A 17510-nucleotide genomic window follows, 5' to 3' on the forward strand; every position below is an offset into this window, starting at 1 on the left:
GAAACAACTCCTGAACATGAGTAATTTTGTATAGCAATGCAGGAAGTATCGAAGAATTTCATGCACCATGCTCAAAGGCATGTCCAGAGTTTGGGCAATTCCCTGTGCACTGCATATTTTCACACCACTTCTCGGCCCCTCCTGCAATGTTGTGGCCACACCTTCTACTGATGTTGGATCAATTGTTTTCCTCCCTGTTGCAAACTGCAGTTCAAGCAAACCTATCTTTATGAATTTGGCAATCATATTCTCCACATCCTTGGCAGACATTGGACCTGCACCTTTTTTTCATACCCTTGAGCGCCTGAAGTTTCTGCAGAACTACTGGTGTATGGTCAGTCACAAAAGAGCTTTACCAGCAGCAAACGATCCTGCATTGAGAGTCATGCAGAGCATCTCAGATACGAACTGGGGAACAGCTGTATACCTCCCATCTTTTATTTTGCATATTCTGCTGCTTACTGTGACACATAGTGGTAAAATTTTCGTTCAGATTTTTTTTCCCATAACATTTCATCCTCCTTTAATAATATTCCGTTCAAATTTGACGTCTTTCCAAGCACTGGTCCTTTTTTTTTTCTACAACTTTTTGTACTTGGAAGTTTAATTATAATCACTCTGTATAACAGATGCCATATTACATTGACAATTTTTCTAATTTTTTCAGCATAATATAAAAGTATAAAAATGTAAATACATTTCTAAAAATACAAAAACATGTTCAAATATAATATACAGAGGATGGTCAGAAACAGTCTGAAAAGCTTGCAGGGTGTCCCAGGATAGGTTGTGCTGAGAAATAATTATTAAGGAAAAAATTCTGTGTGTTGCACTGTTTCCTAGTTAATTAGTATTGAAGTTAGCCAATCAGGCTGTTGCATGTGCAAATTCAAGTGGCCCAACAGAGATGGTGTCACAAAATATGTTCTTCATTTGGTTTCCCCAAACCAAACTAGAGAGCTTTACAAAAATTGGAAATGGGATGGTAGTAAGGATCAAACCCAAACCAAAGGCTGAGCAGTCACATTCACTATCAGCTGCACTCTGGGAACAACTGACACTAATTGTAACTAGTGGACTGCTTGAATTTTCATGCATGATGCCTTGATTGGCTAACCTCAATGCTATTTAACTTTGAAGTGGCACAACATATTGAATTTTTTTCTTAACAATTATTTCTCAGCACAACCTGCACTAAAACACCATTACAAGCTTTTCAGACTGTTTCTAATCACCTTGTACAAGCCTTCATCATCTATGAACTTGAACACTAGTGTCCTCTGGTTTTATGCTGGCCTCAGAAAAACTACAGTCTTGGCACATACTTTGTGGTTCATAACTTGCTTTTCTTTTTTGTTTTATCATCTGTATGATGCATTGTTTTTGTGGAATTTGATAGAATTAAAGTACGATGTCCATGTGAAATGCGACCTCTTCAATTTCCTCATATTTGATGTTTCAGTAATGTAGTATATTTCTGTTGACTAAAGTTATCATATAAAGAAAACAACAATAAGTTACTAATAATGCTTTTGCTGATGTAGTTCCAATGCTACAGTTAGTTTTAGAAGCACATCTCTCTGCATATGTCCAAGGTGTCCTTTTGCATGATCACTGTGCAACTGTTTGGCCTGCATGTTTGCTGCAAATACAGCAATGGCGCTACTATATAATCTTTTCACTGGAATTGATAGTTCATGTCAATTTCAGTCTGAGCTACCTCATACACAGTTTTGCAAGCTTTCTTAGTTACTTTACTTGAATAATAAAACAATAATTTTCTTGTTAAAGTATAGACCAAAATATTAACACACATGGCACCAGCAAATTGAAATTCCTCCTACTTTAGTGGTAGGATTTATTGTTTGGGACTAGCTCTCCAGCAGTAGTAAGTAGGTTATATTGTGCACAGCTTCTGTTGAATTGAATTGAATTGAATTTTATTTGATCCTGTAAGATTACATTGTGTACAGTAAATGTACGTGTAGTATAGGACACGTCAAAGTATTAACATTCTTTATCACTTATTTTTCTACACCTTTAGCTTACATTTTTACATCACTGATAATGAGTAACAATATATACAAATTTAATGGCATAAGTATTCTGCAACACTGTAAAACTCTTTTTCAATGAGATAGCCTTTAAATTTTTTTGGACAGTCATTATGAAGTACACTATCTTGCAGGTTTTTGGGCAGACTTCTTAGTAGTCTGATACCAGAGTACTGGGGTCCTTTTTCTAGCATTGCCAGTCGGTGGGTATGCTCCGTACTTCATTCTTCCTTCTTATATTGTGGGTGTGTACACTAGCATTTGTAATCCAGTCCTCACTACCTTTTGTGATGTACATTATTGTTTTGTATATATACAACGATGAAAAAGTTAAGATACCTAAATTCTTGAAACAGTTTCTGCACGTTTCAGAGGTCTTTCTTCTTAAAATGGTCCAAATTGCTTTTTTTTGTAATGTGAACACTCGTTTTGTCTCTTGTTTGTTTGAGTTTCCCCACACAGTCACTCCATACTGTAAGTATGGTTCGAAAAGTCCATGATACACTGTACACAGAAGGTTCTTGTCTGAATACTGTGATAGCTGCATCATTAAGAATATGACAGAGCCCAGTTTCTTACAGACATTATTAATATGTTTTTTCCATTTCAGTTCATTATCCACAAGAATACCTAAGAATCTGCATTAATCAGCAAAATAACATTTGTTGTTTTTGCCTCCAGCTTTTCTCTTGTGTTTCCTGTGACCACATCCAGTATGTGTCTTCATATGTGGCAATTGTGTCTACATTACAATTCCTGTCCAGCAATGTCAACAGGGGGATACAGTTCAGTCCCAAGAGGGAAGAGTTTAGTAATGCACCAGCTCACCTATAACTGCCCAGCTTTCTGCTCGGTATCTTGTCCTGTACAGTAACTGTTTTAAATATATTTAGGGATTTCGAGAGCTCTTAAGCAGGTAAACATCAGAAGCCACCAGAGATTGTTGAATGGGCTTATAACGTTTTCCATTATGGAACTACATACAAGGGTTGGAACTTACATGCTGGCAACTATTTATTTACAGCTTGTACAAAATAGATATGTGTTTCAAAGTTTTACTGGCCTTCAAAGTCGTCACCAGCATTGTGCATAACCCATTGCCAATGATGTGGAAGTTGTAGGATACTCTTAGCAGTGCCAGTTGTGTTGACCGTACGAGCGGCACGGTCTATTGCCCAACGAATTTGTAGCAGTTCTGAAGCAAATGCTGTGAAGTGTATTCAGTTTAGAAATTGAGTTGAACTTATGAGGGCTTAAGTCAGGGGAGTGCAGTAGGTGGTATACCACTTAGCAGCCCCATCAGTCAAAGAAATCAGTAACAGCTTGAACTGTACGTGCTTGAGCATTGTCCTGGAAAATGATGGTCAGGTCCTGCATCAAGTGTCATCACTTCTGTCTCTGTGCTGTTCGTTTTTGGAACACAACCTTTGACCAGCTTACAGACAGAAGTAATGACACTTTCTGCAGGACCTGACCATCATTTTGCAGGACAGTGCTCAAGCATGTACAGTGCAAGTATGGCGAGAGTACTTAGTTGATATGACTATCATTTTGTTCGGTTATGACAATTTCACTACACTTTGAATAGTCTTCTGTTACTTTATCAGACTACAGCATAACTAATATACCATATTTTAATAAGGCAGTCACACTTTCCTCTCAGTATTCCTGTTGCAAACATAGAATATCATGAAAATTGCAGTGCACATTTTCACAGTCACGGATTATGTTTCTCTCTTCTAAGGTATTTAAACATTTGCAATAGATCCATTTTTGGGACCACAAACATAACTTGACATCACATTTCATCTTATTACTATGTTTCACACACACACAAGGTTTAAAAAGTCATAGTTTTCTGCAAATCTGGTAATTAGTACGCTTACACACACGGTCGTGCAGAAAGGAAAAAAGGATGGGTGCAACACAGGTTGGGCGGTAAGTATTAAAACAAAACACGATAAATTTTTTAGCAGAAAAGTAATGACTGTTATTTTTAAGGATATACGGAAACAACCACTAACAAACATCCAGTTTATAAGAGAATTTAATGGATGTGCTATTATATCCTCAGTTTTTTTCTCTCGAAAATAGAGAGTCCATAAATGTCTTCTGATTTTGAGTAACTTAGTTTTGCTATTGCACTTTTATTATTGGTTACTTTTACCTCTTATCTTTTAGTGCCAGGAACTAAATCTTCAATATTTTGTAGGAAAAGAGTTTTCATGTTTTGAGTCATGGATGTTGTCGTATTTACGATTGTGTTCGGCTGCAGCAGTGTTATTCATACTGCCAGCATGAACAAAGAATGTGTTGAAATCATCTGGTGCGATACCAGCATCACAGGAATTATTTTTGCTAATATCTTTACTTCTGCCCACATAAGTCCTGACAACAATTCAGGCTACTTTACATTTATTTTGCAACTTATTAATATAAACGTCATTAACATTGCACTTGCTTAATCTGACTGATTTCTGCCTTATATTTGTTCTTTAACTATATGTGGCTTGCTCTTTCTGCTCCACTATCCCTTGATTTGTCATAGGAAATTATTAACAAAGTTAATAGCTTTCGTAGATAGTGTGTGAACCGGTAATGCACAGATGTGAGACCATATATCCTGTCAGTTCCCTTATTTTTTCTCACTACTTTAGGGCAATTAGTTTTAAATGTATCTGACAGTGCACTGACAGTTAATGTAAATGCATTTTCAATGTGAGTAGGCCTGCTTCCAAGCAGAATGCCATTCCAGTTTGTTGTCTTTAGCAAGGTTCTGGACTTAATTTCACTGGAATCAGATATAGACTTTTTAGTATTTAATTTAACTGAACACCTTTATGCACTGATATAATGTGTATTGAACAACCCTACTTGATAACTGATTTGTATCAACATTAGTAATTACATTGTCAAGGCAAGCAGTTTGTCTTGTCAAGTGATCGTTAATACAGAACAGGTCATGTGATCATAGCATACTGAGTAGGTTAATGTGTATGTGTCCTTAGTCTTGTATCAGTACTCAAGCCACCAAAAATTAAAATTGTATATTTAGGCCATTTCTCAAAGTGTACAATCAGTTTCTGTAACCTGCACAGATATACCAATATCACCATCTGTTGTGCAGTTATACACGTACAATTGTAAGATTTTACATTGACAGAACAACACTACTGTTTCCAGTAAATTTTCTGTACAGTAATCATACACAGCAAGGGCACTGCAAGTCTATGCCACTACTAACATACATTGAGCACTCCCCCCCCCCCCCTTTTCACAGTTTTGTATCCATCTACAGTAAACTATTATTAAATCAAACACTGGTTGTACATAATTATAACTGCAATTGATATTCGCTTGTCCAGTGTTCATTAATCTATATTACTGTAAAAAGACAAATCTGGAAATGTACTTGACTGATTTACTTGAAATGTTTGCACAATACCCTAATAAATGCTTAGATGGATATAGGCTACATTTTTTTAATTGTATATGGTAATGGGAAACACTGTTAGCAGAAATCTCAAAAAGGTCTTGACCAATTTATTTCAAATTTTTACATGATACCCTTATAAACATTCAGAGAGACACAGGCCATATATTCTTTTAAAGACCAACTACCAGTTTTCTGTTAAAACTGACTGTGCCAAAGAAAATGTTTGCCATGCTCTGCTGTGAAAATGTATAGTTTTGTTTTCTTTCTCACAATCAGTTTCAATTATGATAGCTGGGCTCTTAAACTGCTAGACAAATTATTTCTTCCATATATGTTCTACCTCATTATATATATTTTAAATGCAAACTGTAAACACAAAACTATACTGTTTTGTTTTATTCCTTGCAGTCTGTTTTCACAGGAAACAGGAACATTGTATTTATGGTTTATGATTAGAATACTACTATGGAAACTAAAATTGTAATAACAAGCAAGGCTCAAGCTCGGGGAGAGAAGAGATGGCCATTGGCAGGGAGGGAAGAAATGGATATAGAGAGGGCAGAGGAGGAGATGCACAGAGAGAGGGGGAAGGAGATGGTAGGCGATAGGAGGAAACAGATACGTAGGGGAGAAGGAGATTAGGATGTATGTCCAATTCCCATACATATTTAGCAATTGTGAAGCAAAACAAACATGCAGTAGCTTGTTTGCTTTCACACATAGACTGGATACTTCCTCTTTTTTTCCGTATACAGCTTGATTATTTTCACACACTGACTGACAACTTACTTTTAGTGTCTTAGCTCGACTCTTTTTTACACACTGACTGGTCACTTGTTTTCAACAAATTCACATGCTCAGGATATGTCAACTTGCCGTTTATATGGATGGGTGGGAATGTTTAGTTTCTTTTCTACAGTCCACCTGTTACAATCTTTTGCACCAGAATATAAAACTCCCTTTTAAACCAGGAGAAGTAAATTATTTCTACCTGTAGTACTGTGGTTGTGAATTGCCGAGTTCATTAAAGTTTCTGTTGTCCACAAATACCGTTAGGGAATATATGTACTGGCATTTAAGTATAAGAAGCCTGAAGAGGCTTCAGCTAGATCTTCAGTTATCAGCTTTAATCTTGATGACATTGAGTGCAAATAAATGTTTATTTACGGATGAACATAAACAAACATCTTTCCTCCACCGACCATTTGAATTTAGTGGAAAAATGATGTAGAGAGTGTGTTGGATCCCACTCTTATATGACATTTGGGGTAAAAACAAACAGGAGAATGTTTACAGAACTTGGCAATGTTAACACAGCAGTAGGCCTATTGCTTTGAAATTTCTACGATTGTGGTGAGATGGCCCCATCTTCATAACCAAGGTTGCTAACAAAGTTCTGTGTGGTGGCTCTCAACTTGGATGCAAGTCATCCTGGTGGTGGAAAATTTTCAATGCCAGTATTTGGGTGACAAAGGGATGAGAGGTGATGGCGTAAAGTTCGTGATCACATTTTGCGCTAATGTCCTGGATTACATTTGTACCTTCTTACACTGTCTCTTGATGTGAAGGCATGTGACACTTTCTGTTCTTCAGATTTAGAGTTAAGCTCAGCAGCCGCAACGTACTTTTTGAGAACAGTAGGCCCATGGACCAGCACTGGGTTTCATCCTACCGCAAACAAACTCCATTACAACCTCACCGAGTGCAGTGACACTTGATTCCTACATCTGCTCTCCTGTGCTCATTTCCTGAGTGTGTTACAACTTTCATTTTGATAATGAACACAAGATTATCATCTGACATCTATACATCGCTTTGTTTCTGCAGCAGTTCAGTGCGCCAGTCTTACCTGCAAGACGTTTTACCCAAACTTATTTACCTGCAGTTGCAATGAAATTTATTGCACTAAAGTACTTCCAAGAAAGATATTTTCTTCAATATTACAACCAATTGTACAGCTAAACTTTTTAAATATATCCTCAAGTATTAGGCCTACACTTCAGCTAACATAATATACAAATTGTCAAATTTTTAACTGGAATATCTGTAAGTCCCACTCTCTTCCTTGCACCTAATCAACCTCAACACATCTAGATATACATCTGACTGGATGTAATCAGTCTTAATGCATCTACTACATCTACAACCACATATAAGGAAATCATTACTAATTACTACAAGGCATAAGATTTTGTGGGATTGTATGTGTTTCACAAGACAAATAGAATTTTCATTACCAGAACAAGTAACGCAAAACATTATCTATAATCTCTTTCAGATCACATTGGCAACTCGAGTTCAGATACTCACAATCACTTTGAATACTTACGCTTCAAGTTATCGCTGTTTTAAACAGAGTATGCCTACTCAGGCATTCCCTACAATCTACGTCTACAGGATGTTCTCTCCCAGGTAATGTAGATACTTAGACACGGAGGGAACTGCATCTGGAAAATCACAAGGATTATTATAGCTTTCCAGTAGAAGTGGGCAAAGCATGTAGACCTACGTGTTATCAAATATTTTTCACACCTGTAGGCCTATTTCAGGTAACTTGCATTATTTAATCACTGACTTCCTCTAAAATGTTCCTACATAAAAGGAGAGTAAATGCTTCAACACAATAGCAGATACAACATCAAGATTGAGAGAGAAGTATCACAGATAGTAAATGGGGATAGCAGCAATTAATAAAGACAAACATTGACTTCTACATTTTTTGTTTTCGAAGTACACAGCAAAATTGATCTCTGAACTGTCAAACAGCTTTAAACTTGTTCTTCAATTTCTCCTTAACCACATTTATTCTTTTAGTACAGATAGTCTGTTTTCAATTTTTGAGATACATGTAAATCAAAATTGGTGCAAATTTACTTAATATATACTGTTCAGAAAAGTGGGCTTTACAAATTGTTATCCCTTCTGGAAATCAAGACAGTGAATAGAATTTGTATTCCAATTTTTCTGGTTGTCCACTAAAAATGCATACAAGTGACTGTGGACATCTGTTAAAAAGAATATCGGGCCGCCACTTCCATACAATAATTTTATGTTTAAGGTATCAGATGCCCAGAAATTTTTAAATACGTGATCCTCTGTGATTGTTGATGAAAACAGTTGTTTCACAGTCATCACAGAGTTGATTTCAGGTATTCCTCCCATGTTTTGCAAAATGTAATCAGCTACATACGTTAATGCTTGTCTGTCATTGCTTACATCAGCCTCTTCACCATCACTGACACCACTGCTGCATTATCAGCAAGGACACTATATAAAACATTTTCATCAGTTATGAAAACATCTTTTGTGGAGTCAAGAAAGCTGTCATGTAATTGCCTTAAATTGCATAATGGCATACAACTAACATATTCACAATTATGTAATGAATTTATAGGTAAGGATAAGTAATTGTTTGTAACTGTTTTCAGTGTTGCTACAGACTGAAGGCAGGTTGGGTTGGTGTTTGAAACACCATGTTGCCTCATACTACAGAAAACATTCTCCAGTGGGTCTTGATAAAGGTCCTCATGCTTAAAAAATTGAAGCCATTAAAAAAAAATCTGCACTAAATGAACATCAGTGATTATTGTAGTTTGCCACCCACTTATGAAACTGGATATTTTGTCTTGCCTCTCCCTGTTCCTAACTGCAACACTTTCTATTTATCCAATTCCTTTAATACACTGTACCACATTTCAGTATGTGGTGCCCCTGGAGACAGGGCACGCTTACAAAATTTAATACCTTGTGGATAATAATGGGAGCTGTCTAGTGAATTGAAGAGACAATCTATCTTTTCAACAAATTGTGCAGTGTATATTAACATCTGCATGTCTCAATAACAGTAGCAATTCTAACTAAGCTGGGCTGCATGTGTTGTAACTTCCATTTTAGTAAAAGAATTCTTAAAGTCAAAATGACTCCTCTGCAATTTTGGCAAGTCTTAAACATTTTGTCCTGATGCAGAAGAAAAGTCCTCTGAATAAATTCAAAACTGGCCTCCTTTTTAAACCCAAACTGAACTTTATTTCTAGTTGAGTATTTCTAATATACTTTAATAGGTGTGGGACATAAATGACTGCAATAGGTAAAAAATGAAATGGACTGGATTCACTTGTTTACTGACTGCAGAATCCCTTCAGTGCTCCCCGGTTGGCTGCACTCTGATGACAAATTGTATGAACTGCCATCAGCTCTATTTTCAGTTGCTTATAACATAGATAATAAGAACTTTTAAAGTAGTACCTGAAACTGAGCTCTGAGTGAAGAGATATGCGGCTACCTGCCTCCAAATTTTGCATATGCCTCTGACCAGACTACCAACACGTCATGGTCTGCACATATATTTGCCCTTCTTATATCGTGAAACCCACTGATTTGCTGTTTATGCACATCATAATAAAAAAAATTGTCTCCAAAGACACTTCATCAAGGAACAAAGCAAAATATTTATCATTGTTGTGCACTACCTTGGCTTCTGCTTTTATTACATTCATCACTGCAGGACTCAATCCTGGCTTGGAAGGTGCAACACACAACAGAGGTTTCATATGAGTCACAGAAGGAAGGCAAAAATGAACTAACAAATACCTGTATGGGCAAGGGTTTTGCTTGTATAAGGACAGAGCAAATACCTTGTCTTTGTATGTCCATTACCTAGCTCTTGTTGCTGCTATCATACAAAGCTTTAAGCGGTTCTCATTCATTTTTCCCATGATGTAGCTTTGTTTTAAGTTCTGGTAGCCCTGTTAAAGCATTCCTATGAATCTTGGACTTTTTCGATTATCTGAGTCTTAAGTCTGCTATTGAAACTACACTAGCCAAAGCTCCCTCTGCCTTCACAGCTTACAAGGACTACTCCACATCAGATGCAACTCTTTAGTTTGTCTTGGAAATCTGTAGAAATACTTATTGTTAACTTTCTACGTAACATGCAGATGAAAAACCCCGGAATTTATAGTAGTATTCAACGTCAATTTCTTGAGTGGATTATTCTGAAAGACGCAAAATTCCTTACTACATTCACTAGAAACAATTGTTGATGACATATCAGTCGTATTTAAAGAAACAAAAGGAAACACACAAGTTGATTCGCGATTTCCATATAGCTATCACCGCTGTGGGGCTGTGTAGATGCTTTATTTGCGAAGGTTTCCACCATGCTCCTAAGTTGAAGATGGGTGGGATAATCAAATGTAAACGATCTCATTATGGTATCGAGTCTTAGAGGATGCCTCTGTTAATTATACGGTTTATTATTTAAAACAGATACCAGCCACACGCATAATTTAAAGAATGTTATTTAAAGCACATCAATGCCGGTTTGGATTTGTCACAATTCCATATTACGATGTTTGTGAAAGATTTTATTACTTTTCTGCTATCGCTTCGTTCTGCAATCGTTATTGCGCACCACTATAAACAAAACGTTTTGTATTTGTGAACTTTCAACAGATTTTTTTTCTTTTTAACCGTAATAGGAACACACAAGACATGACCGTAAAGTAAAATAAAACATGAAAGATATCGAAAACATACTTGGTGTGCGTAAGTTTTCGGCACACTGCATGCTTTATTTAACTTAATATCATTCCATTTGTTTATATGTAGCTTAAAATGAAAAAAATTCTCTTCCCAGTTAATCGGATTTCGAATGAAGAACTTTTAATTTTATGGCAGAAAATGTACACTGCGAAACGAGGCCCTAGCAGGAAAGTAAGAAAATCTGTAGGCGCCATCTTACACGGATTTGTAATAAATCCGAAATCGGTGATGGTTTGATTTCAATAAACTTTTTTGAACCATAATTGTGGCTGGCTGCTTATTAAATTCTAAATTTTATAACTATACTGCAGCCATGGTTGCGGCAATGACTGCTTACAACCTTCCCCTCGCAAAATCAGTCCCTAAACAACTTGAGTCATCCCTTTTACAGCTTTCTTTAATGGCCAACCCTCCTCCTTTATCCGGGCTTGGGACCGGCAACAGCTTCCGCAGTTAACTCACTGTACAGAAGCTGCAGGCGGAGTTAAAGGTGTTAACAACCATTTATCTATACGCTTAACAACAAAGATATTACATATTTGTATTTAATTTGTATTTCCCTCTCAAAGCGCGTGCGGTACAGAGTCGGTTATTTAAAGGAGAAAGAATGCAGAGACAAACGAGTGTGGAACCAATGCAATGAAACTTATAGCTCTTTTATTCCTGTGGGCGTAACGGTACCAGTTCCTGGCATAAATAATTTATTTTTTGTCTTTAGTTTTCTACAGAAATAGTGTGGTACTTCAGTAGTTTAATAAAATTTTACAATGACAGCTCAGCAAGCACTCGTTACTACGTGTTTCGTAACGTCTGCACGAGATGGCAGCACGAGTGTCCTCTATCTCTGACAACTAGCAGCAGTGATCTCCATAGTATAGAGATCACTGAGTAACAGACGTAATGTACATCTGTGGTACAACTATATTTTCGCGGAGCTCATCGGATTTCAGGATATTTACCACATCTTTTAAATAAATGTTCGTCCAGATGAAACGCAAAGACAAGAACCACTGGACACGTCCAGCAAATTTTTCTATTTGCCTTTTTATTATTTATTTATATGCACGAATAGCTCTCCTTGAGGATACGATAAATGGACTGATTTGATTTGAATGATTTATTATTGGTCCTGTAGGTCATACAATTTGTACAACAAAGCACATCATGATATAGGACAAGTCAATTTGAAAAATTTTGTTAATAAGGTATACGACGAGAGATGACAGTAGTGGTACGTAACTCACATAGTAGAATACATATAGGATATATAGACAAAATATAAAAGAGGTGGTGCATACTTCACATAGCAGAATACATATAAGAGATACAGACAGAGTATGAGTGACAAACAATAATTAAATTATCTTACTAAGTAGAAATATCTACAAGTGAATATACAGCTTATTACAAGTACCGGTAATTAAAATATTGTACATAGTTCACATAGCAGAATACATATATGAGATACAGACAGAATATAGATAAGATACAATAATTAAATTATCTTACTAAGTAGAAACATCTACAACTGAATAAACAGCTTATTGCAAATAATTAAAATTTTGTTTCAAGAAATTCATGTACGGAATAGAAACTGATTTAGTAGCAATTTCCTTAATTTAATTCTCATTATTTCTGGGTTTTTGATTGTTTTTATGTCTGTTGGGAGGTGGTTGTATATTTTAATGCCCATACATTTAACCCCATTCGCATATAATTTTGTGTTGTGGGCTATAATTTGTAACTGTGTTTTGTTTCTGATGTCATGCGTGTGGCAGTCTGCATTTCTGTCGAGGGCATCCAAGTGCTGTACTGTAAAACAAGCTAGTTCCAATATATAAGGGCATGGCAGTGGCAGGATTTTTAGGTGTTGAGATAGTGGTTTACAGTGTTCAGTTCTTTTTTTACATTTCATTATTCTTACTACTTGTTTTTGTAACTTGAAAACTGTGAGAGACTCAGAGCTCTTTCCCCAGAAGATTAGGCCATAGATCAAGACAGACTCATACAGGGCATGGTACACCAGCTTCAAGGTATCTACAATGGCTGTGTCTTTTAATGATCATAATAGATAGCAGGTTTTACTAAGCTTTTGTGACAATGCCTCAATATGTGGTTTCCAATTTAGTGTGTTACTGATGGTAAGTCCAAGAAATTTGGTGTCCTGCCTGTTCATAATGTCATCTTTGCCGATAACTATAACTGCATTGAAGGGGGTTTTATTTTGTCTAGTATGGAAGTTCGTACTTACAGTTTTTTGAGTATTTATGAGTAGTCTATTTGCTTCAAACCACGATTGTAAATGACAAGTAGTTTCATTAACTGCATCTTGCAATGTGTCACCTCTACTGGTTATCAGGATATTTGTGTCGTCCGCATACAGAAAGGAACTGGCATTTGGTATGTGTTCTGGGAGATCACTTATGAACAATATGAAAAGAACAGGGCAAGGACAGATCCCTGAGAGACGCCATTTGTTGTATGTAGTATATCTGACCTGCAGTGCCTGAATGTCTCTGATTTTCTTATTTCTACATATTGCTTTCTTTGACGAAGGTAGCTATGGAGCCAATTGTGGACTACACCTCTAATCCCATACATATGGTCTTATGGAGTTTCATAAGCAGCAGCTTGTGGTCGACCATGTCAAAGGCCTTGGACTGATCAAGAAATATACAGACAGCAGGTTGTTTATGGTCAACGAAACTTGAGCACTTTTCTTGAAATGCATACAGAACATGTGTGGTGGACCTATTTTTCCGAAATCTGTGTTGGGAAGATGTGATTATGTTGTTAGAATTTAAACATATTTGTAATCTAGTTAAAATACAGTAGTCAAATATTTTTGACAAGGCATATAGTATAGCAATTGGCCTATTGTTTGTCACGTCCGTTTTCTCTCCCTTCTTGTAGAGAGGTATAATATTAGCAAGTTTTAGCTGGTCTGGAAATGTTCCCTCTAGAAATGAGGTATTTATGATATTTGACAGGGGTCCACTGATGTAATTTGAACACTTATGAAGTAAGAAGCAGGGTATCAAATCATGCCCTGCAGAATAAATCTTTTTGACTCTTTTTTTTAATAATATCTTCAATTTAATGCGGTGTTGTAGGAGATAGGAAAAAGGAGTTCAGAGGAGTATTATTTTTGAGACAAGACTGTGCAGTGTTTGGAGAGTTAGTCAGGAGATTTGTGGGAGGAGAGTGAACAGTATGTAAAGAGTTGGTTAGGAGATTTGTGAAACTTTCTGAAAAATAGTAGTTGAATTTATTGGCAATTTTATGTGCATTTTCAGTCTTTTGTCCTTCCATATTTAGTGTGATTTTATCCTCTATCCTTAACTTTCTACCAGTCTGTTCATTTATTATACCCCAGATGCACTAAAAAAGCTCGTAATGCTAAAACAATTAGGTGCTCTTCCAACATTTATTGGAAGAGCACCTAATTGTTTTATCATGATGAGCTTTTTTAGCGCATTTTATAAATCTCCTGTATGTGTTTTTGTAATTTTTATAGTATACCTTGAACTCTTTGGATTTGCCACTGTCGAGTTTGCTAAGTCTCTGCAGCAGCCTCATCTTTTCTGATAAAGTTTTAATACCTTTTGTGACCCAAACATTCTGTTTTTTGTTAGTGATAGTCTTTGTTTTCTCTGGGAAATGGCAATTAAAGTAATATTCAAATATCTGCAGAAAATTGTCATATTTTTCATTTGTTGTTGAGGAAGTAAATACACTTTGCCAGTCTTCTTTCTCTAAGCTAAGTACAAAGTTGTTTATGTTGCTATCACTATAACTTCTACATTTAATAACTGTTTCTCCTGATGGGAGTACATTGAATGGTGGATTAAAATATATTTTTAGTGCACTGTGATCTGAAAAACCAATATAATTTTTACTGTGCAATCAGTGTTAGTAGCAACTTGATCAAGACAGCTGTTTAATCTCGTAGGACATATAACTTTCATATTTAAGTTGAATGACATCATTAAATTTACTAATTGGGACTTTCAAGCAGATTCTTCAAGGAAATCAATGTCGACAGCTTCTTTGTGTTAATTTTCGTTACTTCCAGACTTCCTTCATCCTTCCAGATTGTTATTCCATTTATTCCTGAGTCCACTTTCTTCCGATTGCAGACCTCATCTTTTTTCCCATGAAATTCTGCCTTTTGGGTTGCTTCCCTAAGAAGTATTCTGTTATCTATTATTGCTTCCCTAAGAAGTATTCTGTTATCTATTACATTCATTCTAAGTCCAGTGTATTTCATATCATTGTCAATTTCAGTGAACAGTGTAGGTTTGGATTTGTAGCTGGTTAGTAAGTTGAAGGCCAGCTTCGTTGGTCTCTTAGTATCCATTCGGTATATGTGCCCATAAAATTGTAATCTTCTTTTTCTCATCACATCAATTAGCATTTCCACTTTCAAATAGAGCTATTTATAGTTCTATATATTTTTTGTCATTTGGAATGCCCTTACTATTTTATATACGATACTCTGCTTTCCATGGTATCTTTCCTTTTGTACTGCTTGTTATCAGTTCTCCTAGGTACTGGTATTTAAAGAAGTTTGTTTTAGATGTTGTGTTGTGATAAATTAAGATGTGGAAGGGTATCATTGATGTTTTTCATGAAGTGTGTTTTTTCATATGATACTTTAGCCCTATTTTGCCTGCTTCTGTCTGTAGTTCTGTGATTTGTTCTTTGGCACTATCTAGTGAGTCAGTAATTAATGCCATGTGATCTGCAAAAGTTAGAAAGTCTGTGGTTATTTTATTTGGGTTTCTCCATCGTTTATTTACGGAGATACCGCGGTCAATCTTATAAGACATCACACACACCAATAATGTGTACTTAGTACCTATATATTGGTTTTAGTCTGTTATTTGATTAACATGGGATATGGGGATATACCACACAATATTTATCACCACTTTTTTCAGAATATTTTACGATATCGTATTTACTTATACATCTCAGTGTCGAAGTGTGTGTATTTACAAGCAGTGCCATGCCTTGTATCGAATATATTGAAGTCTTCTGCCTTACTTACTAGCAATTCAACCACAAACTTTAATGTCAAAGTAGCTTATGTTAATATATTTCACCATTTTGTTGAATATGCTAATTGCACTCGTCAGTATTCCATCGTGCTCAGGTTGTTACTAACACATACTGTGTGGTTATCGAGTGGCCAACAGAAAACAAGATCAACAGCTGTAAATTATCAGTGTTTGTGGATCATGTAAGCAGGGAAGATACAGTCAAGCTAGCAGGAGTTGATGGCATACCCAGCAGAAACTTGCAGTTCTTCCTGCCAAATATTACTGACTCCGTCACTTATTATGCAACTCCTCATTACAGACAGGCATCTTTCCTGATCAGCTAACAACATCCAAAGTGATTCCAATTCTCAAAGTTACTGGCAAACATAAAGTGATAAACTGTCGCCCCATTACATTAACAGCCTGTTTTTCAAAAGTATTAGGAAAATAATGTACATTAAGTTAATACAGTTTATAAACAAAAATGGATTATTAGCCAGTCCTCAGTATGGTTTGCAAAGTAAGAAATCAAGTAAGATGGTAATCGACGAACATATAACCACTGTTTTAAAAGCCATTGATGAAAAACAACAAACAGCAGGTGTATTTTTAGATTTATCTAAAACTGTTGACATGGTAAACCACAGAACACTTATAAATAAGCTTTGAGTACTATGGTAGTATGGGATTAGCAATTCAATTCATTCATTCATTTCTCAGAGACTAGAAAAAAAAGTGTGCATTAGAAATGTAGATGGAAAAGTAAGAATACCTGTCAGAAGAACACCCAGTCAACTTTGTGGTACCTCAAGGGTATTTTAAACAATAAATTATGGCTGGATAACTCTGTGGTTCACCTTCTCACTACAGAGCATAGACCAAACAACATTTTATTGATAGGACTTTCATATGGTTGCAAAAAAAGGACAATTTTTGTAGAGGGAAACATTCCACGTGGGAAAAATATATCTAAAAACAAAGATGATGTGACTTACCAAACGAAAGCGCTGGCAGGTCGATAGACACACAAACATACACATGAAATTCAAGCTTTCACAACAAACTGTTGCCTCATCAGGAAAGAGGGAAGGAGAGGGAAAGACGAAAGGATGTGGGTTTTAAGGGAGAGGGTAAGAAGTCATTCCAATCCCGGGAGCAGAAAGACTTACCTTAGGGGGAAAAAAGGACAGGTATACACTCGCACACACACCCATATCCAACCGCACATACACAGACACAAGCAGACATTTGTAAAATGTCTGCTTGTGTCTGTGTATGTGCGGTTGGATATGGGTGTGTGTGCGAGTGTATACCTGTCCTTTTTTCCCCCTAAGGTAAGTCTTTCTGCTCCCGGGATTGGAATGACTTCTTACCCTCTCCCTTAAAACCCACATCCTTTCGTCTTTCCCTCTCCTTCCCTCTTTCCTGATG

The 17510-nt window shown here is 36.3% G+C and overlaps 1 long non-coding RNA gene across 4 annotated transcripts; it reads right to left on the reverse strand.

The window, feature by feature from the left end:
- Positions 1-5835: 5835 nt before the first annotated feature.
- On the reverse strand, positions 5836-11483 carry LOC126470117 (uncharacterized). 4 transcript variants are annotated; one of them, XR_007586131.1, is made up of 3 exons: positions 11372-11483; positions 7820-7937; positions 5836-7339 (listed from the first exon to the last, which is right to left on the reverse strand). It is a non-coding gene; the product is annotated as an uncharacterized LOC126470117 (long non-coding RNA). The 4 variants fall into 4 exon arrangements; XR_007586130.1 differs by lacking the exon at positions 11372-11483 and adding an exon at positions 11029-11075; XR_007586129.1 differs by lacking the exon at positions 11372-11483 and adding an exon at positions 10864-10983.
- Between the last annotated feature and the right edge of the window lie 6027 nt (positions 11484-17510).

The sequence above is a fragment of the Schistocerca serialis genome, chromosome 3 (assembly GCF_023864345.2).
Source record: "Schistocerca serialis cubense isolate TAMUIC-IGC-003099 chromosome 3, iqSchSeri2.2, whole genome shotgun sequence".
In the NCBI taxonomy this organism is placed as follows: domain Eukaryota; kingdom Metazoa; phylum Arthropoda; class Insecta; order Orthoptera; family Acrididae; genus Schistocerca; species Schistocerca serialis.